The 18,220-nt window shown below is 43.4% G+C and overlaps 1 pseudogene; it reads left to right on the forward strand.

The window, feature by feature from the left end:
- Positions 1-18,220, forward strand: part of LOC124119553 — a 60,575-nt pseudogene that overhangs the window by 16,508 nt on the left and 25,847 nt on the right.

The following is an 18,220-nucleotide window of genomic DNA, read 5'->3' on the forward strand; positions in this document are numbered from 1 at the left end:
ATTTAAGATTTGAATGGCTGGCGTTTGACGACCACAGTGGTCTAGAGACTGTGTCGTGGAGACTCTACGACAACATCACCGGCTCAGACATCTTCCACGGCGAAGAACATCTATCAGCTCAAGGAGACACGCAAGTACATACCCTCCTCTGTCATCGGTTGCTTTGTTTTGTTAATATAAATGTTTTCTTCTTCTTAGGCAGGTCAAATCTTGCTGTTGTATTGCAAATAGGGCACGAATACCTTATTATTTATTCATTTGTGTTTAATAACCCCCAGACACTGGCCAACTGCACAGCGAGGTACGGCGACTATGCACGGGGCGCCAACTGTTACTGTACGCCAGGGACAGGGTGTTACCACAGACACTTCCAGATCAAACCACGCATAATCTCGTCTAATCTCAGTCATGGTGGTGTGTTCCACGACATGCACAAGGGCGTCCACGACTCCGACTACTTCATCGAGATTACAGTAATGAACCACGCCAAACTAAACACGTCGCTTGCAATCAAGGTGAGGATAATTCTTTCCTATATGTTTATTTTTAAAGCATGAGCGAACAAATATATTCAACAACAAAAGTTCCTGTGACACCAATATTTTAGTGCATTTTTCAAACAAGTAAAGTTTGGTTTTCAATATTGTAGTACATGTATGGAATCAAGTGCAACTGCTACAGAAAAGCATTCATTCCATGCAAAAGTTGACTTTTATGCAAGCCCCTTGCATTTCCCTACCCAAGAATGGGTATAAAAACATGTGCGTTAACGGGATTCCATATGCATTGTTTAGCATCTTGCTGATAACAACCACTCAGAAAAACAACAAAATTACGCAATTATTCAACAGTATGAAATGCCACGCCTGTCCGACAATGAGCGACTGCGAGCCATTGGCATGCTTGAAGCAGGATCGAGTCAACGTGATGTTGCAAGACAATTTAACGTCCACAGAAACACCATTTGGTGTTTATGGCAACGTTGGCAACAGACGAATGCATCCAGAGACCATCCTCGGAGTTGGCAGGCCACGCATAACCAATAATCGACAAGGACGATCGACTGGATTCGACAACACACCTACGAAATCGATTCCAGCCAGCAACAGTGACTGCAAAATGCATCTCTGGCCTTCGACGAATATCTTCACAAACCGTACGTCGTCGCCTCAGATGTGCAGGGATTGTCGCCAGAAGACCCATCAGACGTCCCATTTTGACAGGAAACCACTGTCAAGCACGTCTACAGTGGTGCAGACAGCGTCTACGCTGGACGGCCATGCAGTGGGGACAAGTTCTATTCACCGACGAGTCTCGTTTTCACCTCAGCCACAGCGATGGACGGATTCGAGTGTACCGACGTCGAGGTGAACGTTACGTCAATCGTTGTGCCATGGAAGAAGATCGGTTCGGGGGCGGCAGCGTTATGGTATGGGTTGGGATTACAGCAAGACAGAGGACCCGTTTCATTGTGGTAGAAGGAAATCTCAATGGACAGCGCTACCGCGACGAGATCATAGGCCCTGTTGTTCTACCATTTTTGCGTCGTCAAGGCCCAGGCATTACCTTTCAACATGACAACGCCCGGCCTCATATTGCTCGACTTGTTCAGAATTCTCTTCAACAAAACAACGTGAATGTCATCCCCTGGCCGCTGGCTCGCTCCCCTGATCTCTTACCAATCGAGCACACGTGGGATGAGATGGATTGGCGCCTTCGACGTCAACCACGTGTTCCACAGACACTCCAGGAACTTTAAAACATTGCTCCCGCATATATGGACAGATATCCCACAGGACCTTGTGCGACGGATGGTCCATTTAATGAGACGAAGATGTGTTGCTTGCATCGCAACCAGAGATGGACACACACGCTTTTGATTTGTAAATTGACATTTTGCTATATTCATGTTGTTTTTTTATGAAATCACGCATTTTCTGAAGTCAGTATGGCAAATTAAACCATTTGAACACTTACAGGAGTCGTTTATCTGTTGCAAACCGAAATTGTTTCAGATTTGGTAAATAAAATAACTTTGCATTAAATCTTGTTCAATGTCACAGGAACTTTTGTTGTTCAGTATATGTGCATGCGCCTGGTTGAACGAGTGTCCGACAGTGTTCTGAGTAGATTCTTAATGTAACGGTGATACTGCTAAACATACATGTAACTAAAAACACATCATCCATTCTATCATGTTACTGCCCCTCTAGGTGACACATTCTCTGATGTTACTAACCCTCCAGGTGACACATTCTATGATTTTACTGTCCCTCTAGGTGACACATTCTATCATTTTACTGTCCATCTAGGTGACACATTCTATCATTTTACTGTCCCTCTAGGTGACACATTCTATCATGTTACTGCCCCTCTAGGTGACACATTCTATCATTTTACTGTCCCTCTAGGTGACACATTCTATCATGTTACTGTCCCTCTAGGTGACACATTCTTTGATGTTACTGCCCCTCTAGATGACAATTTCTATGATGTTACTGTCCCTCTAGGTGACACATTCTATGATGTTACTGCCCCTCCAGGTGACACATTCTATCATGTTACTACCCCTCTAGATGACAATTTCTATGATGTTACTGTCCCTCTAGGTGACACATTCTATGATGTTACTGTCCCTCCAGATGACACATTCTATCATGTTACTACCCCTCCAGATGACACATTCTATGATGTTACTGCCCCTCTAGGTGACACATTCTATCATTTTACTGTCCCTCTAGGTGACACATTCTCTGGTGTTACTAACCCTCCAGGTGACACATTCTATGATTTTACTGTCCCTCTAGGTGACACATTCTCTGATGTTACTAACCCTCCAGGTGACACATTCTATGATTTTACTGTCCCTCTAGGTGACACATTCTATCATTTTACTGTCCATCTAGGTGACACATTCTATCATTTTACTGTCCCTCTAGGTGACACATTCTATCATGTTACTGCCCCTCTAGGTGACACATTCTCTGATGTTACTAACCCTCCAGGTGACACATTCTATGATTTTACTGTCCCTCTAGGTGACACATTCTATCATTTTACTGTCCATCTAGGTGACACATTCTATCATTTTACTGTCCCTCTAGGTGACACATTCTATCATGTTACTGCCCCTCTAGGTGACACATTCTATCATTTTACTGTCCCTCTAGGTGACACATTCTATCATGTTACTGTCCCTCTAGGTGACACATTCTTTGATGTTACTGCCCCTCTAGATGACAATTTCTATGATGTTACTGTCCCTCTAGGTGACACATTCTATGATGTTACTGCCCCTCCAGGTGACACATTCTATCATGTTACTACCCCTCTAGATGACCATTTCTATGATGTTACTGTCCCTCTAGGTGACACATTCTATGATGTTACTGTCCCTCCAGATGACACATTCTATCATGTTACTACCCCTCCAGATGACACATTCTATGATGTTACTGCCCCTCTAGGTGACACATTCTATCATTTTACTGTCCCTCTAGGTGACACATTCTCTGATGTTACTAACCCTCCAGGTGACACATTCTATGATTTTACTGTCCCTCTAGGTGACACATTCTATCATTTTACTGTCCATCTAGGTGACACATTCTATCAGTTTACTGTCCCTCTAGGTGACACATTCTATCATGTTACTGCCCCTCTAGGTGACACATTCTATCATTTTACTGTCCCTCTAGGTGACACATTCTATCATGTTACTGTCCCTCTAGGTGACACATTCTTTGATGTTACTGCCCCTCTAGATGACAATTTCTATGATGTTACTGTCCCTCTAGGTGACACATTCTATGATGTTACTGCCCCTCCAGGTGACACATTCTATCATGTTACTACCCCTCTAGATGATCATTTCTATGATGTTACTGTCCCTCTAGGTGACACATTCTATGATGTTACTGTCCCTCCAGATGACACATTCTATCATGTTACTACCCCTCCAGATGACACATTCTATGATGTTACTGCCCCTCTAGGTGACACATTCTATCATTTTACTGTCCCTCTAGATGACACATTCTATCATGTTACTGTCCCTCTAGGTGACACATTCTTTGATGTTACTGCCCCTCTAGATGGCAATTTCTATGATGTTACTGTCCCTGTAGGTGACACATTCTATGATGTTACTGCCCCTCCAGGTGACACATTCTATCATGTTACTACCCCTCTAGATGACAATTTCTATGATGTTACTGTCCCTCTAGGTGACACATTATATGATGTAACTGTCCCTCCAGATGACACATTCTATCATGTTACTACCCCTCTAGATGACACATTCTATGATGTTACTGCCCCTCTAGATGACACATTCTATGATGTTACTGCCCCTCTAGGTGACGTATTCTATCATGTTACTGCCCCTCTAGGTGACAATTTCTATGATGTTACTGTCCCTCTAGGTGACACATTATATGATGTTACTGTCCCTCCAGATGACACATTCTATCATGTTACTACCCCTCTAGATGACACATTCTATGATGTTACTGCCCCTCTAGATGACACATTCTATGATGTTACTGCCCCTCTAGGTGACGTATTCTATCATGTTACTGCCCCTCTAGGTGACCCATTCTATGATGCAACGGCCCCTGTTGATGACCAATTCTATGATGTTACTGTCCCTCCAGATGACACATTCTATCATGTTACTGTCCCTCTAGATGACAATTTCTATGATGTTACTGTCCCTCTAGGTGACACATTCTATGATGTTACTGCCCCTCTAGATGACACATTCTATCATGTTACTGCCCCTCTAGGTGACACATTCTATGATGTTACTGCCCCTCTAGGTGACACATTCTATCATGTTACTGCCCCTCTAGGTGACACATTCTATGATGTTACTGCCCCTCTAGATGACACATTCTATGATGTTACTACCCCTCTAGATGACACATTCTATGATGTAACTGTCCCTCTAGGTGACACATTCTATCATGTTACTGCCCCTCTAGATGACACATTCTATGATGTTACTGTCCCTCTAGGTGACACATTCTTTGATGTTACTGCCCCTCTAGATGACAATTTCTATGATGTTACTGTCCCTCTAGGTGACACATTCTATGATGTTACTGCCCCTCCAGGTGACACATTCTATCATGTTACTACCCCTCTAGATGACAATTTCTATGATGTTACTGTCCCTCTAGGTGACACATTCTATGATGTTACTGTCCCTCCAGATGACACATTCTATCATGTTACTACCCCTCCAGATGACACATTCTATGATGTTACTGCCCCTCTAGGTGACACATTCTATCATTTTACTGTCCCTCTAGGTGACACATTCTCTGGTGTTACTAACCCTCCAGGTGACACATTCTATGATTTTACTGTCCCTCTAGGTGACACATTCTCTGATGTTACTAACCCTCCAGGTGACACATTCTATGATTTTACTGTCCCTCTAGGTGACACATTCTATCATTTTACTGTCCATCTAGGTGACACATTCTATCATTTTACTGTCCCTCTAGGTGACACATTCTATGATGTTACTGCCCCTCTAGGTGACACATTCTCTGATGTTACTAACCCTCCAGGTGACACATTCTATGATTTTACTGTCCCTCTAGGTGACACATTCTATCATTTTACTGTCCATCTAGGTGACACATTCTATCATTTTACTGTCCCTCTAGGTGACACATTCTATCATGTTACTGCCCCTCTAGGTGACACATTCTATCATTTTACTGTCCCTCTAGGTGACACATTCTATCATGTTACTGTCCCTCTAGGTGATACATTCTTTGATGTTACTGCCCCTCTAGATGACAATTTCTATGATGTTACTGTCCCTCTAGGTGACACATTCTATGATGTTACTGCCCCTCCAGGTGACACATTCTATCATGTTACTACCCCTCTAGATGACCATTTCTATGATGTTACTGTCCCTCTAGGTGACACATTCTATGATGTTACTGTCCCTCCAGATGACACATTCTATCATGTTACTACCCCTCCAGATGACACATTCTATGATGTTACTGCCCCTCTAGGTGACACATTCTATCATTTTACTGTCCCTCTAGGTGACACATTCTCTGATGTTACTAACCCTCCAGGTGACACATTCTATGATTTTACTGTCCCTCTAGGTGACACATTCTATCATTTTACTGTCCATCTAGGTGACACATTCTATCAGTTTACTGTCCCTCTAGGTGACACATTCTATCATGTTACTGCCCCTCTAGGTGACACATTCTATCATTGTACTGTCCCTCTAGGTGACACATTCTATCATGTTACTGTCCCTCTAGGTGACACATTCTTTGATGTTACTGCCCCTCTAGATGACAATTTCTATGATGTTACTGTCCCTCTAGGTGACACATTCTATGATGTTACTGCCCCTCCAGGTGACACATTCTATCATGTTACTACCCCTCTAGATGACAATTTCTATGATGTTACTGTCCCTCTAGGTGACACATTCTATGATGTTACTGTCCCTCCAGATGACACATTCTATCATGTTACTACCCCTCCAGATGACACATTCTATGATGTTACTGCCCCTCTAGGTGACACATTCTATCATTTTACTGTCCCTCTAGATGACACATTCTATCATGTTACTGTCCCTCTAGGTGACACATTCTTTGATGTTACTGCCCCTCTAGATGGCAATTTCTATGATGTTACTGTCCCTGTAGGTGACACATTCTATGATGTTACTGCCCCTCCAGGTGACACATTCTATCATGTTACTACCCCTCTAGATGACAATTTCTATGATGTTACTGTCCCTCTAGGTGACACATTATATGATGTTACTGTCCCTCCAGATGACACATTCTATGATGTTACTACCCCTCCAGATGACACATTCTATGATGTTACTGCCCCTCTAGATGACACATTCTATGATGTTACTGCCCCTCTAGGTGACGTATTCTATCATGTTACTGCCCCTCTAAGTGACAATTTCTATGATGTTACTGTCCCTCTAGGTGACACATTCTATGATGTTACTGTCCCTCCAGATGACACATTCTATCATGTTACTACCCCTCTAGATGACACATTCTATGATGTTACTGCCCCTCTAGATGACACATTCTATGATGTTACTGCCCCTCTAGGTGACGTATTCTATCATGTTACTGCCCCTCTAGGTGACCCATTCTATGATGCAACGGCCCCTGTTGATGACCAATTCTATGATGTTACTGTCCCTCCAGATGACACATTCTATCATGTTACTGTCCCTCTAGATGACAATTTCTATGATGTTACTGTCCCTCTAGGTGACACATTCTATGATGTTACTGCCCCTCTAGATGACACATTCTATCATGTTACTGCCCCTCTAGGTGACACATTCTATGATGTTACTGCCCCTCTAGGTGACACATTCTATCATGTTACTGCCCCTCTAGGTGACACATTCTATGATGTTACTGCCCCTCTAGGTGACACATTCTATGATGTTACTGTCCCTCTAGGTGACACATTATATGATGTTACTGTCCCTCCAGATGACACATTCTATCATGTTACTACCCCTCTAGATGACACATTCTATGATGTTACTGCCCCTCTAGATGACACATTCTATGATGTTACTGCCCCTCTAGGTGACGTATTCTATCATGTTACTGCCCCTCTAGGTGACACGTTCTATGATGTTACTGTCCCTCTAGATGACACATTATATGATGTTACTGTCCCTCCAGATGACACATTCTATCATGTTACTACCCCTCTAGATGACACATTCTATGATGTTACTGCCCCTCTAGATGACACATTCTATGATGTTACTGCCCCTCTAGGTGACGTATTCTATCATGTTACTGCCCCTCTAGGTGACCCATTCTATGATGCAACGGCCCCTGTTGATGACCAATTCTATGATGTTACTGTCCCTCCAGATGACACATTCTATCATGTTACTGTCCCTCTAGATGACAATTTCTATGATGTTACTGTCCCTCTAGGTGACACATTCTATGATGTTACTGCCCCTCTAGATGACACATTCTATCATGTTACTGCCCCTCTAGGTGACACATTCTATGATGTTACTGCCCCTCTAGGTGACACATTCTATCATGTTACTGCCCCTCTAGGTGACACATTCTATGATGTTACTGCCCCTCTAGATGACACATTCTATGATGTTACTACCCCTCTAGATGACACATTCTATGATGTTACTGTCCCTCTAGGTGACACATTCTATCATGTTACTGCCCCTCTAGATGACACATTCTATGATGTTACTGCCCCTCTAGATGACACATTCTATGATGTTACTGCCCCTCTAGATGACACATTCTATCATGTTACTGCTCCTCTAGCTGACACATTCTATGATGTTACGGCCCCTCTAGATGACACATTCTATGATGTTACTGCCCCTCTAGATGACACATTCTATGATGTTACTGCCCCTCTAGATGACACATTCTATCATGTTACTGCTCCTCTAGATGACACATTCTATGATGTTACTGTCCCTCTGGATGACACATTCTATGATGTTACTGCCCCTCTAGATGACACATTCTATGATGTTACTGCCCCTCTAGGTGACATATTCTATCATGTTACTACCCCTCTAGATGACACATTCTATGATGTTACTACCCCTCTAGATGACACATTCTATGATGTTACTACCCCTCTAGATGACACATTCTATGATGTTACTGTCCCTCTTGGTGACACATTCTATCATGTTACTGCCCCTCTAGGTGACACATTCTATCATGTTACTGCCCCTCTTGGTGACACATTCTGTCATGTTACTGCCCCTCTAGGTGACACATTCTATCATGTTACTGCCCCTCTTGGTGACACATTCTGTCATGTTACTGCCCCTCTAGATGACACATTCTATCATGTTACTGCCCCTCTTGGTGACACATTCTATCATGTTACTGCCCCTCTTGGTGACACATTCTGTCATGTTACTGCCCCTCTAGGTGTCACATTCTATCATGTTACTGCCCCTCTTGGTGACACATTCTGTCATGTTACTGCCCCTCTAGATGACACATTCTATCATGTTACTGCCCCTCTTGGTGACACATTCTGTCATGTTACTGCCCCTCTAGGTGACACATTCTATCATGTTACTGCCCCTCTTGGTGACACATTCTATCATGTTACTGCCCCTCTAGGTGACACATTCTATCATGTTACTGCCCCTCTTGGTGACACATTCTGTCATGTTACTGCCCCTCTAGATGACACATTCTATCATGTTACTGCCCCTCTAGATGACACATTCTATCATGTTACTGCCCCTCTAGGTGACACATTCTATCATGTTACTACCCCTGTAGTTGACACATTGTATGATGTTACTGCCCCTCTAGGTGGCACATTCTATGATGTAACTGTCCCTCTAGGTCACACATTCTATGATGTTACTGTCCCTCTAGGTGACAGTAGATGCAAGTGCACCGCACCCTTGAGTTGTCCACGATGGTCAGCCTGGACACCCGGAAGTGGACTACCAGGACAGCCTACAGCTCCACGCCCACTGGGACGGCTTCTTTGACCGGGAGAGTGGGGTCAAGTTCTACCAGTATCAGTTCTCGGACAAGTGTCTACAAAAGGAGCATTTCGGTTTGGATACGAGTGTATTAAATGTACGTCTTTGTCTCCCTCACATCAACGTTTATCAAATTCCCATGCAGGGCGCATATTTACTTACAATCACTTACATGCGTCTCAAACCATCAAACCATCAAAATTACAGGTGACGGAAACCTACTCGACACATGCAGCATGGTCGGCACCTTCCCTAGGGACGTATCACGTGACAGTGGTGGCCTACAACCGGGCCCTGGAGGCATCTGACCCTGTGTGTTCTGACGGAGTGACCCTTGATGACACATCACCAGCAGTGGGACAGATTGCTATAGCCGCGTCTAGCATTGCCCCGGGTCTGGTCACCACCTCATCAGGCACGGTCTGGTTCATAGACAATCACCGCAGGAGAAGCAGAATTACTGAACCAGATACCCAATGCAGGTACAAACAATAAGGCTATTAAGATATGTTTAAAAATAAATGTTTGTTGCCTGCACATTATGAAAACTTAAAGAACTTTAAATCTAATGTTTGACTTCTTTGTAAAACGACACAGAACAGCGCCCAGACATAATGGATATCCACCTGGAATATTATTGGTCCCAACGTGTTTTTAGTTAGAGCTCACGTTACACAATTCAGTGCCATCTTTACATGCAGTATAATACTCTAAATGTGTGAACAATGTGCTGTCCTTGTCATGTCGAAAGCATAGTTAATGTCGTTTATCAGGTTCACCCTATTGATATTCAAACCTTTACTGTGCATGCAAATAAAGCTTGATGGGGGGTGTGTGGGGTGTGTGTGGGGGTGTGTGTGTTGACGTATGGCTGTGTCTATTGTGTATGATATAATGGATAGCCTCACTTACCTCGTCTCCTAATGGATTTGTCTATAAATATCCATGTCACCAAGTTTCAAATGTAATTTTTATGAGTGTTTTTACCTTCAAGCTCTTTAAGCTGGAGGTCCCATTCTGTATTCATGGTATATCCTGACGAATCTTTCAGATCCAAAGGAACAGCAATCAATGCAGCAGAGTTAGAGAAGTTTCCCATTCACGTGATGAGGAATGGAACGATGTTGGCACGACATGCAACATTTTGCATACAGTCTGAAGCGTTGTCAAGTTTCCACCAGATATACATTTCTACACAGCACCACGTGCGAGAAATATTTATAGTAGCTTACATAACAGACGATCATGTCTAAACTTGGTGTTAAATGCTGAAGTATTTCATTGTGTATGTTGTGAGTCTCATGGGAGTCTCTACACAGAACCACGTCCGAGAAATATTTATACATTCTACCTAAGTATCTTACACACTACATGATTATGTCCACACCTTGTGTTAAATGCTGAAGTGTTTCATTGCGTATGTAATGCGTCTCATGGGTCATGGCTATGCAGTTTCACCCTATTCCTTCCCTTGATAGCAGTGGGAATTTAGTAGGTTTATAAATCGACAAGTTTAAAAAAAATGAAGTTTAAAGATCATCATAACTCGGTAGATTGAGACTCAAGTACAACAATATCAGGATTCTTCGTGCGGCTTCTGTTGATGACATATTGCTCTTGCCAGCTGTTTGTAAACTGGACCGGAACTGATGCGGAGAGCGGTATCCATGACTACGAGGTGGGACTGATGTCAGATCCTTCTGGTGAAGCAGCTCCAGACATCCTGCCGTACACGTCCACTCATCATCATCCCCAGTATCAAGGCTACCACCCTTCTTCTCTCAGTGAGGGGCAAGAGTTCTACATAGCCATCAAGGCCATCAACAAAGCTGGGCTTACAACCATTCAGGTAGACTGATACTCACGATGTTACAATCTGTTGTGTCGTAAATGAGTAAATTATATCTTTCAACAGCAATGGGTCTCGAGTCTAGATGAGCAACCCCAGTGACTGATAGCATGAACAACTGCCCATACCATCGTTGTTCTGTGACAATCAATCAGCCCGGTCACAGTTTCTGACTCCCGATCATTAAATGGGCTTTTTTCCGAACCGGAAATCCAACAGGATCCCTCTGGGTTGTCCAATTATATTTATTTTCTGAGAGTTATCTGTCCCTTTATCTGTTGAGCACATTTGATGATAACCTATTGCACGACGTGACATGACACGTTTTCCCGAACCTCCATGAACAACGCCCCTTATGTCGCCGCCATGTTTACTTCTTGTTTCTTCAGGTCCTGGGGCGTCTCCTTGTGCACACCCAGAAGCCTGTCTTTAACGGGGGAGTCACTGCTGCCCTCACTCCCAGTCTGATTCATCTCCTAGTGACGTGGAACAACTCACATGTCACGGACCCTGATACTGCTCACCTCAAGTATGAAGCTGCCGTCGGTAAGAAGTGGCGGTCTTGTCTTCGTTTTAATTAATCCCATAAATGCTTCAAATAGTCTTTATATATTTCAGATCTGTTTATTGCATTTCTGACCGAGCAGACCCCTAAGGGTCATATTTGTATATCTTATCTTTGTTATTTTGTTGTTAAACGTCACACGCAGCCCTATCCAAGTTATATGACGGTAGCCTGAAGGCATTCGAGTCTGAAACTGAAAATTCAGTGATTGATATTATAAGCAACAATCCACGCTTTCGGGGTATGAAAACACGCAATCAGCTCAGTCAGAGAGCCTAGCCACCCTATTCATTCTCCTCTTACTTCCAGTTTAGGTTAACTGCAGATCAATTCTCACCTGGAAGTCCCACGCATACATTTGACATACTCTACTGTGTGCAGGTACCTCGCCGTATGGGACTGAGATCCTGCCCTTCATTGCCCTGCAGTCAGGAGCAGGGTGCACAGTGACGTCTCCGCCCACGTGTACAGCAGTAGCTCTCCGGGACCTCCACTGGGACCTCCATCACAGCCACACCTACTATGTGTCAGTCAGGGTCACCAACACAGTCGGGCTGGCCACGGTGGCGATAGCAGAACCTTACGTCCATGACGTCACGCTGCCCTCACCTGGTGTCGTCATGGATGTTTGCCCCGAAAATGAAGAAGAATTATTTCAGACAACGGTCAGCAAACGTAATTTCTTTACAGATAGTATTTCAAAGCAGAATAAATGCGTTCAACGATTATTCACAATCTCACTGCTTCAGCGTAAATGATGAACATATTTTACTTTGAGTATAAGTAATTTAATTTGCGGATTTAAGAGTCGGACTCTTTCTGTGTGGCTGTGGAAAGCGTTTTGTTTCTTTTCTCGGCTACCCAACCCCTCCGTGACAGTGTCCACAAACATTACAGGAACTGCGGGACTCCGACTTCCAACTGTCTACCCGAGGGCTGAAGGCGAGGTGGTATGGGTTTGATGACGACATGTTGAACGTGACCTACAGGGCGGGGATTGGCACCAGGCCCGGGGTAGTTGACGTGAGAGGCTATGAAGACACAGGGCACTTGCTACAGCATCACTTCACGAATCTCCTGCTGAACACGTCACAGGTGACATTTGCATTAGTACATAGACCTGCAGTGTAGTTGAGTGTCAACACTGGTCGTTTTACTTCTTGAATACCGTACTTTTAAGGTTGTCAAGGTCTTCCTTCCCTGACAACGCTATACAGATCTAAACCGAAACGTCGCCTTTACAGTATTAAAGAAGTTGTTTTCCATAAATTGTGTCTCCGTTGTCATTCGTCAACTTCTAAGTAATGCCTATCAAACAATTCAAAAGTAGTGTAGCCAGATAACTGAACAACTGTCAATCAGAAGGGGAAGCCAGCAAAATTACAGTCACATGTTCCTTCAATGAAATCCATGGTTGACCAGTTAATTCAGTGGTCGAAGAGCGAAGCAACTGTCTGCTTTTTCTGCTGCATACAACACTCAGACATATTGATACGTGTCGATTCCCAAATTGAAACAAGATGTTAACCGAGATATATGTAAGAAAAATAATCTAGTGTGAAACCAACTAACAACTAACAAGAGGTATACAATCAACAAATGTATTACAAAAATTAACTAGGTTTATAAATCTATACAAATTACTGCACTGTAATTACAATGGCAGTACTCAATACAGTGGTAGTACAATATTCAGTGGCAATACATAACATGATGGTAGTGGACAGGATCAAATACAAAAATACAGTGGTTGTAGAAAAAGTGACAATTCTATATATTCACCCAGCGACGACAGTGGTGCTTCCGAGATGGGCTAAGCAGGGATGATGAACGATCCTCACCTGAAATCTGATTCCGATTCGATCGAATGCGTGAGACAAGTGTAAAGACGCTTATATACAACCTATCCAGCCACTGGAAAATTCAACACAGTGCCGTCATACTAACACCGCGGTATACCGAAACGGAAGTTTACACATCACACAAGCATCTTAATATATAAAGTAGCTTCCTGACGACTGATCACTGTCCAAACACAATGCAATGAACGTCAAATGTACTGTACAGTGTACACAGGTGCGTGTTCTATGATGCGTTCATGCATGACATTGATAGTTCATTGATGCACTATTTGTATCACTAAACCATTAGTAAACTTTATATTTATATTATTCACGCTTATAGTGACAATGAACTAATTTCAACATATACAGAACTGCTACATTGTCTGAATATCTTTTTGCAGAAATATTACACAACTGTTGTGGCCAAGACGGCTGGTGGCGAGGTGATCCAGTCTTCTGATGGGGTTTACATTATCATCAACAACGCTGACATCTCTGAGATGACGAAATATGATGGTCTCGGGTGTGATTCCATTCAAGGTATTGTCTAGGAGAAGTTCAAGATAAACGTTTTACTATGTTGTTACAGAGGGACTTGCAAATTGAAATGCGTACAGAATGCAATTGTGAAATCATTAAATAACCAAACAAGATAAACGAATAACAGAAAAAAACATATTGAGACACACAATTTTAGGCTTACAATCACAAATGACAACATAATGGGTTAAATAAGTAGCAGCATCAGTACGGAACAGGTCTGCATAACAAATATACACTCACGAAGTTCAGAATTTGTCACAGTCGAATATCTTGAAAGAAGCACGTGCTCTGTCTCTTGAATCCGGAATAGTGACGGAAGCTCGGAGGAAGTCGGTGTTTACCGCACTGGACAAGTAGATAAGAAGCTAGTCAGGTCAGAGAAGGCCTCGAATCGCCCTCATCTCCTTCTTATATAAGTACGGCCAGCCTTCTAGACACTGCCACCTCACCTCATTTCCCGAATGATGTAGTCTGTCCCAGAGTTCAATGATGCACACGTGGATAACTCTGAAATATTCTGGCCGTCGCAGACTGCTAAAATCTGGCCACAACACAGCTTGATATTTTACGATCGCTTCATTGTCTGCCATTGTCCGTCACAACTATCAAATATTTGTCTTGTTGAGAAATGACATGCTGCCTACTTTGTGACCACCTACTTTCTATTTTGAAATGTTACAGGAACGCAGGATTGGAATCCTACACATCATAACTTGGTGAGTCAATCAGCGACTGTGAATGTTGCATACTAATTTAAGGTTAACAATGCTCTTTATTATTATAAGTGTAGCTATCATGAAAAAATATATATTTCCTCTTGTTTCATGTTTCAGTCTGCTGTGACACGAGGACATGGTCGGTATATATTGGTATATCCTCTTGTTTCATGTTTCAGTCTGCCGTGTATGGCTGTCACGAGGACCAGGTATATGTTGGTATATCCTCTTGTTTCGTGTTTCAGTCTTCCGTTTATGGATGCCACGAGGACCAGGTGTATGATGGTATATCCTCTTGTTTCATGTTTCAATCTGTCTTGAATCACTGTCACGAGGACCAGGTATATGATGGTATATCCTCTTGTTTCATGTTTCAGTCTGCCTTGAATGGTTGTCACGAGGACCAGGTATATGATGGTATATCCTCTTGTTTCATGTTTCAGTCTGCTGTGAATGGTTGTCACGAGGACCAGGTATATGATGGTATATCCTCTTGTTTCATGTTTCAGTCTGCCGTGTATGGCTGTCACGAAGAGCAGGTATATGATGGTATATCCTCTTGTTTCATGTTTCAGTCTGCCGTGAATGGTTGTCACAAGGACCAGGTATATGATGGTATATCCTCTTGTTTCATGTTTCAGTCTTCCGTGAAGCGCTGTGACGAGGACCAGGTATATGTTGGTATATCCTCTTGTTTCATGTTTCAGTCTACCGTTTATGGCTGCCACGAGGACCAGGTATATGTTGGCATATGCTCTTGTTTCATGTTTCAGTCTGCCGTGTATGGCTGTCGAGAGGACCAGGTAAATGTTGGTATATTCTCTTGTTTCATGTTTCAGTCTGCCGTGAGTGGCTGTCACGAGGACCAGGAGTATCAGCTCTCAACCTCCATGTTCGCCGCCCACTGGAACATCACACGACAACCTACCCATCAGTACCCGGATGTCAAGTGGAAGCTGGAAAAGAAGTTCGCGTTATCAGGTATGGGTGACCACACCCTCATACTGCAGCCATAGTGATAGGTCCATGCACTTAACTGGCTGTATGTAGATATGTATTTACAAATACTGATACAAAGCACCAGTGTCATGCTTTGCTCTATCTGTACAGTTGATCCTATGCAGCCAGAGAGGGCTATCCCTGATAGATTTTCTAAATCAACTGTAAATACATGTGTAGAAATGTGTCCCCAGTATGGTTATAGTTTACATAATGTGAAGCCCCGGTATGACACTACGCAGACGACGGTGTATGCCAATCTAAATTGTGGCGCGTATTAAGTCTCGCCAAAGATGTATACAAATATACAATCTATAAACTATGTTCTGTGCCTGTATGCAATCGAATGCATATCTACGTATCATCTGCATACCTTGTCTTCTATGTTCAGATGACCTCTGGCACACAGAAAGCGACTATGAGTACACTGGACACCGCGACCACGTACTGTCCACGGGACTGGATCTCATGTCGGGCTACACGTTCAGGGCGGCTGTGAAGCTGTGTGCTGTGAACGTCTGCACCGACGCCGTGTACAGTGACGGAGTTACAGTGCTACACCATCCACCTGTAAGCGGCGACATCAGCGTGAACTACACCAACACCGACACAGGCTCCAAGGTGATGAGAACACAGCTGATGCATATATGTATGTCTCTACTTGTATTCTCCGCCGCCGTTAAGCATATCTAAAGCAATGCATGGGTTGAATCCCTTGTCAAAAGGCATACGCTGAAATGTTTGTGTTTTCAAGTAACTCGAGAGTATGTCATTTACGTGAAATATTGTACTTACATCATGGCCTTTGTCGATCCTTTAAAGGTCACCTTCAGATTGAAGATACACTTCCAATTCATTCTATTTGACAAATTTCGAATTATGATGTTGAGAGATATTTCGAGTCATATGAGCGAATTACATGATATGATTTGTGTACAGAGTGATGTTCACGAACAGATAGCTGACTAATGGATTTCAGCTTCTCTTTTCTTTCAAAAGTCGAAATGCATACGTCAGTTCTGTCTTCACTGATGCCACAGCTTCCAAATGCCTTTCAGAGATACTGCTTTGCACAATTGCTAACAATAAAAATGATACTTTACTGTGCTTATGAACAGCTTCGGCGTCCATGGTTTAGTTGCACGGGGATTATTTTACTGTAAGTCCCTACACTGGCGGCCCCAGCATCAGCAGACTCCATACGTCTCTGCGTCCACTGTTCCAGCTTGAGGTGACCATGGCAAGGTTTGCTGACCCGGACATGCCAGTGAAGACTGAAGCGTATGGCGTTGTAGACCGATATGAATGGAGTTTAACAGACAGTGACCACGACAGTAGGCTTCTGACAAAGTGGCAGCCAGTGTCAGACAGCACAACCAGCGGGAATGTGGTATGTAGGATGAGGGAAGTGAATGTTGATCTACGCCGCAACCAGCAATAGTCAAGCTTTATCAGTGCGGCCTGTAAATACCAGTGGATATTGTAAGGAACGTCCAACGTCACAGAGCCTGACCACTGACCCCATTTAACTGCTTGTCCGACATGAAATCAGTGTCCACCCAGTGTCCCCACTAGGCTGCCACATGTGTGAGTGGCTTGTGTTACGGGTAGGACAGGACATGCTTACCCTATTGCGTGAACACCTGCTGTCATCACTGATGTTCAGTAACCCATTCATATAATTGTCACAACTGTTTTGCCTCTTCTCCCAATGGAATCTGTTTTGTCTTATAATCGAGACTGGTTATTCTGTAACGTTGACGTCATATATCTACTCTAACCCGGGTAGTTATCAAGGTAACATTGCATCTAATCTTGATGACAAGTACAGATTAATCACAACACTGTTACTCCCCACACAACGGTTGTTCCAGATGACATTCCATGTACTGCTGCCCCAACGCCTGGACTTCAGTAAGTGCCGTCGTCTTGCTGTTCGAGGCTACAACAAAGTGGGGCTCTCCACCACCGTATCCGCCGACGTGAGAGACTGTGCTGCATATGACCCTGCTGTTGTAGTCCCTGCCATCGTCATCGATGTTGTCGGTAAGGAATGTAGTCTCAAAGCATGATTTAAAGACACTACCAGAATTTCCAAGTGATATTTCCAATGGTCATGGCTATGAACATGCGGCGTGTGGATAATTTCAA

This window comes from Haliotis rufescens, unplaced genomic scaffold (assembly GCF_023055435.1).
Source record: "Haliotis rufescens isolate VD_foot unplaced genomic scaffold, xgHalRufe1.0.p SCAF_16, whole genome shotgun sequence".
Classification (NCBI taxonomy): Eukaryota; Metazoa; Mollusca; class Gastropoda; order Lepetellida; family Haliotidae; genus Haliotis; species Haliotis rufescens.